This window comes from Thunnus albacares, chromosome 9, assembly GCF_914725855.1.
Source record: "Thunnus albacares chromosome 9, fThuAlb1.1, whole genome shotgun sequence".
In the NCBI taxonomy this organism is placed as follows: Eukaryota; Metazoa; Chordata; class Actinopteri; order Scombriformes; family Scombridae; genus Thunnus; species Thunnus albacares.
This window is the reverse complement of record NC_058114.1, coordinates 17,195,758-17,207,601: the sequence shown is the minus strand read 5'-3', so window position 1 is coordinate 17,207,601 and position 11,844 is coordinate 17,195,758. Positions and strand designations below refer to the sequence as shown.

Here is an 11,844-nt window from a genome sequence, read left to right as displayed (position 1 = left end):
AAGATTCTGTAACTGCATTGCCTGTTTCTCACCTCAAATGTTTTCAGAAATATATTTTAGTGTACTGTTTAGCTGTAATATGAGAAAGTTTGTCACCCAGCCGCCATGTTAAGAAATGGATGAGCCAAAACACGGGTCTGTGTGTCTGCACCGTTACTGAAGATTAATGACCAAGGTGGGTTGTGTTAAGTTAAAATACGTTTTTCCAATAAATTCCTTGTAATTATGTCTGTCTGTCAGCAGGCCATAGCTCTGTATCTCCGTTTGACAGCAGACAGGTTCAGTAACAGTGGAGCTCTTGTTATGCTGCGATTTAATGTTTTAAAACAAGATTTTACCAGCTGATAACTGCAGGAACAGACAGCCAAATGAACTGTCTTCATGTAAAAATAAACCAAGTTAAACACAGAATCATTTGAAAATGATTTCTGGCTTGTTTAAATGTTGCTGCACTGTTTGTCTTCCTCTCATTATTATTATTATTTCTCTGGCTAGGGGATGTCACAGAGGAACTCCTGCCCTCCTGCTTCACACATCCACCCCTCGCCTTGCCTTTCTCCCTCCTCTCAGCCCCTTGCACACGCATTTTTCAAAATTATGCAGTGGGTGGACTTAGGCTCTGACCTTGGAGTGAAGTTACTCTTTAATGTGTTGTTTAATCGCAAACTATTTAAGTGAATTATGATTGAGATACTTCTTACATCCAGAAGGTGGCAGTAATGCAACGCCAACTGCCATGAAACCCCAAAGAAGAAGAAGATTAAGATGCATCAGCTGCACATGTACGAGGTCACTTGACCGTTTACCTGTAAATCTGTGTTAATTTTGGCAGACAAGTTGCTGTTGGTCTTCATTTTCTGAGTTGGAAGAGAAGGAGGACATTTCTTTTCACCTCTTTTTGTAGTATTTTCATACTGAGCGTGATTGTAGTGTGTTTGTGATACAAGATAGAAGTTAGCCGCATGACCCAGGTTGGTCTGCTTTTTTCCCACTGAGTCCTGCCAATTCGTGACCATGTTTCCACTGTGAAACATTACCATAGACTGTATATGAATATCATTATGTAACTTTATATTCAGTCTATGAATGTTACTCTCAGCAGGCGATAGCAGCACTGTTTACAGGCAGTTCAACACTTGAGTCTGTCCTGGTGACCACAGAGAAAGCTGTTTTTACATGTCTGTGTTTAGCGCTGAATAGGTTGCTTTTGAGTCTCTGTGGTTTGGAGATTAGTTTTACTCTCACATTCATGTCTGTACTTTCAGATATCAGGCTTATTCTACTGGTGACTGAGTTTCAGAGATGTTGAAGTTACTGCTGATTGATTGATCATCATCAATCAATCATCCTGCTGCTGTTTCATATTAAAAACTCTCCATTGGTGAACCAGTGTGAGATTTTTATTGTGAAGCAGCTACAGGAAATACTACTTGTTTGCATTTAGTGTATCTGCAACCACTGGTAAGTAGCTGTAGGCTTGAGGTAACGTTACCACTTTACATTCTGCTCACATTTTATAATCACGGTCTTGTATTCAGCCGATATGTTACATTTGCAGTGTTTATGAACTTGAATGAACCGCTATTAGCCAACGTGTCATAATAACTTGCCAATCTGAGATGGAACCATTTGGCAGCCATCTTACATGTATCCAGTTTTAAACATAGACATATATGTGTAGACGTCGCATTGACTGCTGGATTGTATGTCAGTGTCGCTGCCACAGTGGTCCAGGCAACTTGCCATAAACTTTCAGAAGACTGGACTGGGAAGATGCTTGAATCGTGTTCAAACCGTCACACAATCCAAACCAGATCTTGGGGAATTGCCACTCACAGGTAAGACTGAATAATTGTTTTTGGTTGTATCTGGCCATTATAAGATTATATTTAGCGCTAACTAGTTGGCCACCAGAGACAGACTATTAATAGCTAATGTTAGCAATAGCCAGGGCTCGATCTTAAGGAACTCCCATTGTTCTGGGTCTACGGTCCTGGGGCCAATAAAAATTGGACGAATTTTGGACAAGAGTTGAAAAAAGGACAAAGTGAGCAAAAACTGACAAGTCCAATTCCAGACAGCTGTCTGAGCTCATTAGTATGTTAGCCTCTGTGTGTGTGTTGACGGAGCAGAAGTTAGTGTCATTAGCAGCAGCTCAACATGAGTGAATCTGAATAAAAGTGCTTTGACTTGGTCTAAACGGCCCAGAGCGAGCCCCAGTGTAGCTTGGCTTCCTAGTTATTATTTCAAGGGCACTGTGCTAACTGAATTTCAGATCTTCCAATAGACCTTCTGTCAAAACAGGGCCATGAGTACACAAAAGACCAGAGGGAGTTTGCCCTCACTCTCCACCTACACGGTCCAAAAGAACATAACTGTCTGAGAGAGTCTCTCCATCTCGACCTCCCACATCCACATACATTGCAAAGGTATTCTTCATGTCATTTGATTGTACTTTTTAAAAATACTGGTTCAAATACATTAAATAACTACTTTTTCATTTTACAAAGGTGGATGAGTTCTGTGGATGCCAAGCCTGGCCTAATGCTGTTGGATATGTTGAAAAGAAGACTCTCATGTTGGATGCCATGACTATCAAAAAACATGTCCAGTACAACCATCATACCCAGAAAATGTCTGGATTTGTGGATATGGGGGATGGAATGAATGAGACGGATGTTGCCACTGAGACTCTTGTTTTTATGGTGGTTGGAAGGCTCCAGTTGCCTACTACCTGAACAAGTCTGTGTCACCAGATACACAGAAGGTCCAAATTGTGAATGCGTTGGAGGAACTGCATGAGTGTGGCATAAGAGTGGTGTGTGTTAATATAGATGGGTATGCCTCCAATGTTAGCATGTATGACCAACCTGGGTGCCTGCTAAAGGCAAACCTTCTTGAGCCCTTAAAAACCTTTATTGCATATCTAGTGACTGTTTAGAGGGTTTTTGTGATGATGCTTGCTACATATTGAAGCCGGCACAGAACATGTTACAGGCTTAGAGTCCAACAACCACCACAACTGGCCAGATCAACTGGACATACATCGTTCATCTGAATGATGTCCAAGCAAAAGATGGACTGCATGCTGCCAACAAGGTAACAGACAAGCATATGTATTTTGATTCCTAGAAGATGAAGGTGTCCCTGGCTGCACAACACTGAGTCACTCTGTTACAGAAGCTCTGTGCACATTGAGGGACCTTGGCTATTCACAGTTTGAACACTGTCAAGCAACAGCTGAACTCATTGAGGTAATACTACATGCAAACATTGTTTCTTATCAAGGTTTACTATTCATGCTGCAAATAGTGATTTTTTTTAAATTTTAGAAAATAGGCTAATGATTTACTGAAACATGAAATATGATATGTGAACATGTGTATGCATATGCAATAGCCTTTTTTTCACATATCAATAATATTAACTATCATATGCATGGTGTATATTTCAAAGTCTAGTCTTATTTTATTTCAACTACACCAATTTCTCTGAGACTGCAAACCTATCTCAATTCTTCATCATACACAATAGCCTACTCTAGGCCTTTTATTATTCATGCATTAGACCCAATTAAATCGCGGGTTCTTCATATGCTTGTTGAGCCATCATGTGACCACATGAGAATTTGAAAGAACTTGACCTGAACTGCTAAAGTACAAATCTCCTTTCTCTGACTGGATTACTTTACCTGATCAAGACATTGTCAAGGCATTATTTGCTTTACTGAAAGGAAATTTGTGTAAAGGCATGAAGTAAGCTGACAACAAGTAATATTGATATATGATGACTAACTGCAGGATTTTGGGTTAGCTAGATGTGGTGAACATATAACATTAAGTGCGACCCCTCTGCCTTGAATAACAATATTTTGGCTGATTGTGTGGTTGGTTAGTGCTCCTTGTTGCTGTTAAGGATGTGGCTAATGTTACTGTTGTGTTGATTTGCCTGGGCTTCACTTTTTGTGTAGATTGTAATGTAGCTGGTTTGCTGGATTTGTCTTATGAAATGGGATTTAGGGGTGAAGACGAGCAATTCTCTTTGTCCTTAACATGTATGTTTGCTTTACACTTGATTCACATGGAATCAGCTCCTTGGTGGTCAAATGTCAGGTTAATATTAATAACTTTGTTATAACGTTACTAAACATTACCTTTGAGTTCTAATTTAGCATAGCTAACATTAAAACAATGGGCCTCATGCATGAATGTTTTCTTTTTTTCTCTTATATTTGTTCTTACACAAAACAATAAGAGGAAAGAAAAGAAAATCCTGTGTGGGATTTATGAAACTCTCTTAACTGCCTGAACTTCAAATCACTCGTTTCAAACTGATGGATGCTACCTGTTCATGTGGGGGTGCACATTTGTGAAATGTGATCATTGGCATAATCCACGCCCCTAATATTGCCATATAAGGCAACTTTCATTCACAAAAAGTTCCCAAAGAGTAAAAACACTGCGCAGCTTCAAGTTCTGCTTTCAGAAGTCAGAAGACAAACACATAACACATTTGGGAGTGACTGCAGGAGACTTGAAACAATTAGAAATATGAATCCAGCTAAGATGTCATCAGAGCAGCTCTGCACTATGACAGAAATAAAGAGGGAATGATTTGACGTGAAGTTAGATGCTAAAAAACATCTTTCTAAAGTAAAGTACTCTGGTGGGAGGTGGTTATGTGACAGTCACTCAAATATGAGAGGAGAATATTATAGTCTGCAGGTGATGTTACACTGTCAGCTGCAACACAAGATGATACTGGACAGAGAGCTACAGAGAGACATAGAGGCAGCTGTCAGAGTGAAAGACGTTTCCAACAACTAGGGAAATGTAGAAGGTGCTGCCCCAAAATACGCCAACAAAAATCATAAAATCTAAAAAAAACCTTGCAGGAAATTGGCAACCATGATGATGAAAATATGGTGAACAGAATATAGATTTTGTATTAAGTTTGTTTTACTTATATAGCCTACCAATTTTTTTGTTAATTTTGGTATATTTAAACTTGAAATTATTACAGAAAAGGGTATTATAATTATAGTGAAGAAAGGCAGAGATGATCTATTCATGACATGTACGACAGGTTTGGACCGCTCCTAAGTTTTGTTCTTACCTAAGAGAAAATTTTAAGTACGAGAAAATTTATGAATGCCACAAATGTTCTTAAATCATTTGTATACACATTTTAAGAACGAAGAAGAATCTGTTCATATGAGTACTTGTTGTATGAGGCCCAATAACAGATCAATGCTGCTGAGAGCCAGCAATCAGCAATAACTTTGACTTAGAACTCAGCTGGTCCGTTACTTGGTAGCCAACAGTTAAGTTACCTAGTTCACTAACTTTTTGTAGTTTGAGTTGATCCATTTGTACAAAATAAATCTCTCATCTACTCTATACTGACATGTGGAAAGTGAAGCCAGCCTCCCTGGTCTCTTTGGTCATTTTAGTAAAGCAATTAGATGCTGTACAGCCGACATCCATTTGCTGCCCATAGGTGGCAAATGTAAACAATAAACAGGTAAGATGGCGGATGGTTATCCCATGAGTTATGACGTAACGTTGCATCTAGTGTTTTAAATCTATGGTGTAAGCTATATGCTTACATAAATGGAAAAATAGAGTGCCGCGTAACAGAGCAGACCTCTTTTTCCTTTTCTGAACAGTTTTGTTTGTGTTACATTTTCTTCAAGGTGCAACACAAATTAAAAAAAAAAAATAGAGCTAAAGGGGCTTTAGGCTTATTTTTTCAAGTGTGGTACAGACAGTTTATGCAATAGCCCTAAAGAGAAACTATGTATTGTGCTCCTGCAATGCTTTGCTGTCAGTGAACATTAGAAATATGCAGTTCATTTAGGCAGTAACTGAAGTTTCTCACATCGCTGAGTAGCATTTAAAGTGAATTTACGATTTTCAGTTCAAAAGAATGTGTTTAGGGGTGCGGCTATGATGTACTGTATCGAACCATATACTGTAAAAAAAAAATGGACGTAGCCACTGTGACATCACCATCTTGGATTTTTGGAGCCAGAAGTGATGAGAATATTTGGTTGAGAGGGTGGAGCTGACACGGTAGCTGCTAGCTGCTAACTGCTAGCTTGGTTAGCACGGTGTATTTACAGTCTATGGTTAACTGTGATAATGCTAATGCTAATTTTCGCTAGCAAAAAACAGGCTTAAAAACCATTAAAACAAAATATACTTACAGGAAAAACTGAACATCGGACTACTTAGAGGGTCTTTTAGTATGACCAAATGATGAACAAGACTTTTTACAGACAAGATTTTTAGGCAACCAAAATGTTACAATAACTTTCATGAACTGAAAATACACTGAAATAGTGATGGCTACAGCTTCACCTATACTCTGTGAATGTGGGGTTACGCCATGGTTACATTACCTAACCAACATTGTCGCTGTAGTAGCGACTTCAATCACAACATAGCCACGCCCTAAAGCATACCCTGCTTTCTCATAAAATTTAAATTAAATGGGATCATAATTAAAAAAAATGAACATTGTGATGTATTGAAGAAGTCCTGAAACTAGCGATTGAGACCATAAACTTATTAGGGAACAGTTTACTGAGATAATAAATCAATGAATCAGTGAATTTCATTAGTTGATGGCTCATGTTAAAGTGTTGAATTTCAGATCCTGGCTCCTTCATTGATGCGGCATAGGCGGCACTGCTGAGGTTGTGCGTGGTATATATCAACAGTCAGACTTTTCTAAAGAAAACTGTTTTAAAAGTTAAGTTTCCTTTACTGATAGCCAGATTTGAAATTGACAGTGTAAAGGTTGCAGTTCAAAGACCTCAACTTGAGGACATTTACTTAAACATTATAGGTTACAACATCCACATTATGGGCACAGGCATCCATATCCTTGCCCATATATTAATGGTCCATGTACATTCAAGTCAAGGAATGGGATCAGGTCACATTTCTGTAGAGTCCATAACAGAGAGACATCTCGGCAAACATTGTCATTGATCCTATTCAACTGTCATATTTGTAGATTCTCTGAAGTTGCCACTGAAAAGGAATATTTTACTCATATAAATTTGCATCTCAAAGCCTGTGAAACAATGTTTGTGGACATTATGTTTTCAGGTGGAAGCAGAATTTGTGAGGATTACTACTGCTCCCCTTGTCTCAAAGTTCCTTGCACAACTTGACCAGCACACTGCCAAGCTCATCAAAGTGTTGAGGAAGAAAGGAGGCTCTGCAGGGAGGAAAATTAGCATAATTTTGGCTCCAGTAGAAAACATTTGTAGAAAACATTATGGAATTATAAGAAGATTATTAGTAGATGACTGTTTTTACAGGTATAGGGACTAATAAACAGTCAGAAATCAATCACATCTGTAAACACGCCCCTATAAGTATAAAATTGTGATATGACTATTGTTCACAATGCCTGAACAACAACTCCTGTGCTTCTTTCAAACAAATTGCTACTTTTTATTTGCAGTCACCTCAAACTTTAAACACAGATCAGTGACCGTAGCTGTTTCAGTTGTACTGATATTTGGAATGAGCAACAGAAAGTTTGCTTCTTAACATACAGCATGACAACTTACCCCCTAATCCACACACACAATTTTAAGCCTCTGTTTTCAGGTTTATCCATGAGTTAGTCTTGTGAAAAAGTTCAGTTTTTGGATGTAAAAGACACGTTAAAACAAAGAAGGAGGATGCTTTACTGGTTTTCTTTCACTTCCCTGCCTAATGTGGACATGGTCTATAAGTGATGGTAACCATTAATGTCCATGTGATGATTAATTGGTCATTGTGTATGTCTATCTCTGCAGTTAAGAAGCCATTAATTTCACATGCTTAGAGAAATGTGAGGTGTAGTATGTGTGTTGTGTATGTGTGTATGTGCAGTCCTAAAGTTTTACTGTGGTTTTTTTTCTCCTTTAGAATGAAACTGTTGAAAAGAAGGGGAAGAGGGAATGCATCCTCAGGGCACTTTGTATCTACCTGAATGAGGACTCGAGCATCCTCCTCAGAGAACTCCTGGTTGGTAATGTTTAAACTTTTTTTGGAAAACTAATATATACAATCACCATGCATTTTATGAGGAACATCTGTGCAATCGAATGCAATCCACTACAACATCTCTGCCATAAATGCCACTTTTACAAAGCTTATAAATTTTCAGTTTTTGGTGGTATTGTCAGAAAGGTGATAATTATACTTTATGTTTATTACTGAGGTCATAGTGGGTGGTGGTGTACTGGAGTCCATTTTATTGAAAAGCGTTCCTACTATTGTGTTTACCACATTAACATACATGAGGGGGGCAAAACATTAGGATCACTTGTCAACAAAAGGTAAACAAAAATTGAAAATGCATAAACTTAGTAAAAGTAAAAATGTATGGCAGAGCTGTTGTAGTGGATTGCATTAGATTACACAGGTGTACCTAATAAAGTACTTGGTGTATATGTAAAATAAAATTATATTTCTAAAGTTTGATAGAATCACCCGGCACTACTTCATCTTGTTATTTTTATACACATAACACTGTCTGAATTATCACACTATTTTCATTAAATTATTATATAAGGAAAAACTTGAAATGCAAAAGTTACTCTTTGGAATTCTGCAATCTGTTTGTGATTTCAGTGTTTGTCTTTGTCCTTTTTTTTCTCTCCTATGTAAAGGATTCAGATGCTACAACTGTTCAGAGGGAGCTTGAACAAGTTATCCTTGGCATCTACAGCATCAGTGTTGAGGGAGGTGATGCCACCATTCCTCCAGCTGATGGTGGAATAGTGATCGAGGGTGTTGAAGTTCTGCATGGCTTGCATCTCCTCTGCATGTGCACTCTTAATGGGTGTAATATATGCACTGAACCTCAGTTATCCTCAGGAACTGAGAGCCTTCTTTGAAGTTTTTCAGAGGCTGTTCCTTCAATTGGATGCTTGCAGACTCTCAACCAAGGTACAGAAGCTCAAGAACAAACTGTATGAATAAGCCAACCATTGATTTGGATGCTGAATCTTCTGTGGAACAGACAAAATTATATTTTGGGCCAAAACTGAATAAAATGATGTTTAGCTGTTTGAAAATAGCAGAGCAAAGAAAAACTACACTTCAGAACAATAACCAATGATTTGGCAAACTACCACCATAAGTGAAAAGTGGTAGTCTGGTGGTACTACTAAGTGACAAGTGAAAGATATTGAATTGAGAGACCATGTGATTCATTTTCTGTGAATCATCTAATCAATTAATATTTGCAGCTCTATTTATATGTGTTGGTCTTATGGTGCCAAAAAAGTTAATGTGTTGTTTTTTTGGACCAAGTGGCTCCAAAATATTTTTATTTATTTATCTAGTTCGCTTAACTCACAACCATTGTGTTACTGTAATACAATTTCATTAAATTAGATGAGCTTAACATTTTTGTTTTTAACTAACATATTATAATTTCATGGAACCTGTTGACAAAATACATTTAATTAAAGTCAGTGTTTCGATTTTTTGAGTGCATGTCGCTATCATTAAGGATTATATCTAGTTTTAGCTACTGCAAAATTTTGAGTTTTAGTCATCATTTCAATCTAACATAGAAAGACTTCTCTTTTTAAAAGATTAATTTCAGTACCAAACATGCTAAATTACCAGATTCACCGTGCTCTCTATTATGCAATATTTATCTTTTGCTGTTTGGTATTGGAATGAGAGTAATCACCCTTTGGTGATAACATTTTCTCTCCATCATTTTACTCACTGCACGCTGTATTTAAACTCTTATCATCATCATTTTTCGTTGAAATAATCACAGATTTCTACAGAGTTCTATTGACACTACTACTAATATTATTTTTGCTCTGATGCTTTTGGAAATGTGGTCCTTTTCTTTGTAATATAATATTATGCACATAATTCTGATATTTAAAAGCTCAAGACAACGGTTTCAACCCTAGCTGGTCAGTGATTCCACCTTAAAAAGGGCTCAATATTAAGTGATTATCTTTAAAGATCTTGGTTCTTGTTTGGAATATCTTAAAAGGTCACATCTATCTAGGTGTTAAGATTAATGCCCAACAAATTAAATTTGTCAGTGAGATTTAAGCTATTTTATTATGCAAGATGTCATTTAAGATGTCATTTACAACACATTACACAATACGTTTTTTATGTTTTCAGTGAATCAAATAACAAAACATTGTTAAACACACAATACATTTGTATTGATGACATTTACAGATTAATGTGCTTTTGGAAAATGTTGAAATGAAACTGTAGAAGAAATCCCAATTCAGTAATTTTCTTCAAAAGCGAAAATGTGAAGTACTTTAAGCACATTTATTATTTCAAAAGTTTACTTATAAAGACACCCTTCTCCTTGTTACAATAAGATAATAATTTCAGTCTCAGTGAGAGTTTAATGGTGTATTAAACTTGTGATATCCTCAGTGGATAAGCTGCCAAATATTCTTCACCACTGAGCTGAGAACCGAGAGTGAAGTCAAAAAGCTAAAGCAGAGCTCAGCCAGGTAGCAATGAAGAGAGGAAAACTGTTTTGATTTTTTTTTTTTAAAGAAAAAAAAGAAAAAAACTTTTCCTATAAAAGAATCTACTGCTGCTAGGTTTGCTGTGTGCAATATTAACACTGCCTCCAGGCTCAACAGGCTCCAGTAAAAGAAACCTCTGCTGGAGCCAACAGCATCAATGATGATGAGTGTGCTGCTGTGTGAACTGATGCTCTCAGACAACGGCAGGAATATATTAGAAATACAGATAATGATGAAGAATTGAGATAAAACATGGAGAGTGACAACTAAATCAGCTCCAGTGTGCCACAGATCACCCAACTTTCTCAGCTGCTAAAGATATATTACAAGGATAAAGTTTGGAATTAACTGGGGCTTACATGTTCACTTTTGTATGTTCAGTTTAGCGCAAGGCCCTGCTAAATCCGTCCGATATTTGTGATCAATATTTAATCTGGGCCAGTATTTTTAGGCGTTTTGTTGATACTCCAAATCTAACCCAGCACACAGTTGCACCATCCATCAGTGAAAACTGCTTCAAAGTGACCTGCCAAAGAATACGTGACAAAGTGGGTGAGACCACACCATTTGTCCCTGTTACACTTTAATATACGTCTTAACTTGCTTGTTATTTCTTTGTTTAGTCAGTATAACATCTATCTGTAGCATTGCTTTTGCATACTATCCTGCTTATATATTAGCCTGTTGTGTTACCATACTCACCATGCTATCCAGGATACAAAGGGGGAGTCACCCACTGACTTCCTGCTTTTAAGCTCTCGCTGACATCACCAGTGACCAAGCATGGGGGGATTTATTGGATTTAGTTAAAGGTTTGGTTACGTTTTATGTTATTTGTACTTATTTTGGCTCATGGTGAGGACTATGTTGTGGATAAAGTTGTAAACAATATCAACTGCTAGTGACATTGTCATATGCCAGTTGTTGGTATAAGGGAAAGGGCACCCCTGTGAGAAATATGGTTCTGCCTAGATAGATTGGAGGGCCTATTTAAGGGAAGAGTTGGTGGTTTAGGGGAGAGCTGAAAGGAAAGAGGATGTGCAAGTGATCATGCCTAAGTTTGTTTAGTTGAGTTTTCCTGAGTTGAACTCACAATATCTCAATCAAAACAATAACAAAAGACGAAGTGTGATGACAGTGTGAAGTAGCGTGGGATCATGGGAGTTGTTGTCTTCATTGTTAAACAACCAGCTACTTCAGGTTAGGATTATTATGTTCATCGTTCAGGACGTTTTTACCGGGAGCCAAATTATCCGCAGAGGTCTCCTCCTCTCCAAAAACAAACGTACATGGGGATTAAAACCGGT

General features: G+C 37.5%; 2 long non-coding RNA genes across 5 annotated transcripts; both read left to right on the top strand.

The window, feature by feature from the left end:
• Nucleotides 1-505: 505 nt before the first annotated feature.
• Nucleotides 506-4,187, top strand: LOC122989136. 4 transcript variants are annotated; one of them, XR_006404948.1, is made up of 5 exons: nt 506-789; nt 1,727-1,838; nt 2,276-2,429; nt 2,511-3,099; nt 3,181-4,187. It is a non-coding gene; the product is annotated as an uncharacterized LOC122989136 (long non-coding RNA). The 4 variants fall into 4 exon arrangements; XR_006404947.1 differs by lacking the exon at nt 506-789 and adding an exon at nt 800-1,461; XR_006404949.1 differs by lacking the exon at nt 506-789 and having other exon boundaries at nt 800-1,838; nt 2,305-2,429.
• Nucleotides 4,188-6,340: 2,153 nt separating this feature from the next.
• LOC122989013 lies at nt 6,341-11,844 on the top strand. Its single transcript, XR_006404927.1, has 2 exons — nt 6,341-8,030; nt 8,678-11,844. It is a non-coding gene; the product is annotated as an uncharacterized LOC122989013 (long non-coding RNA).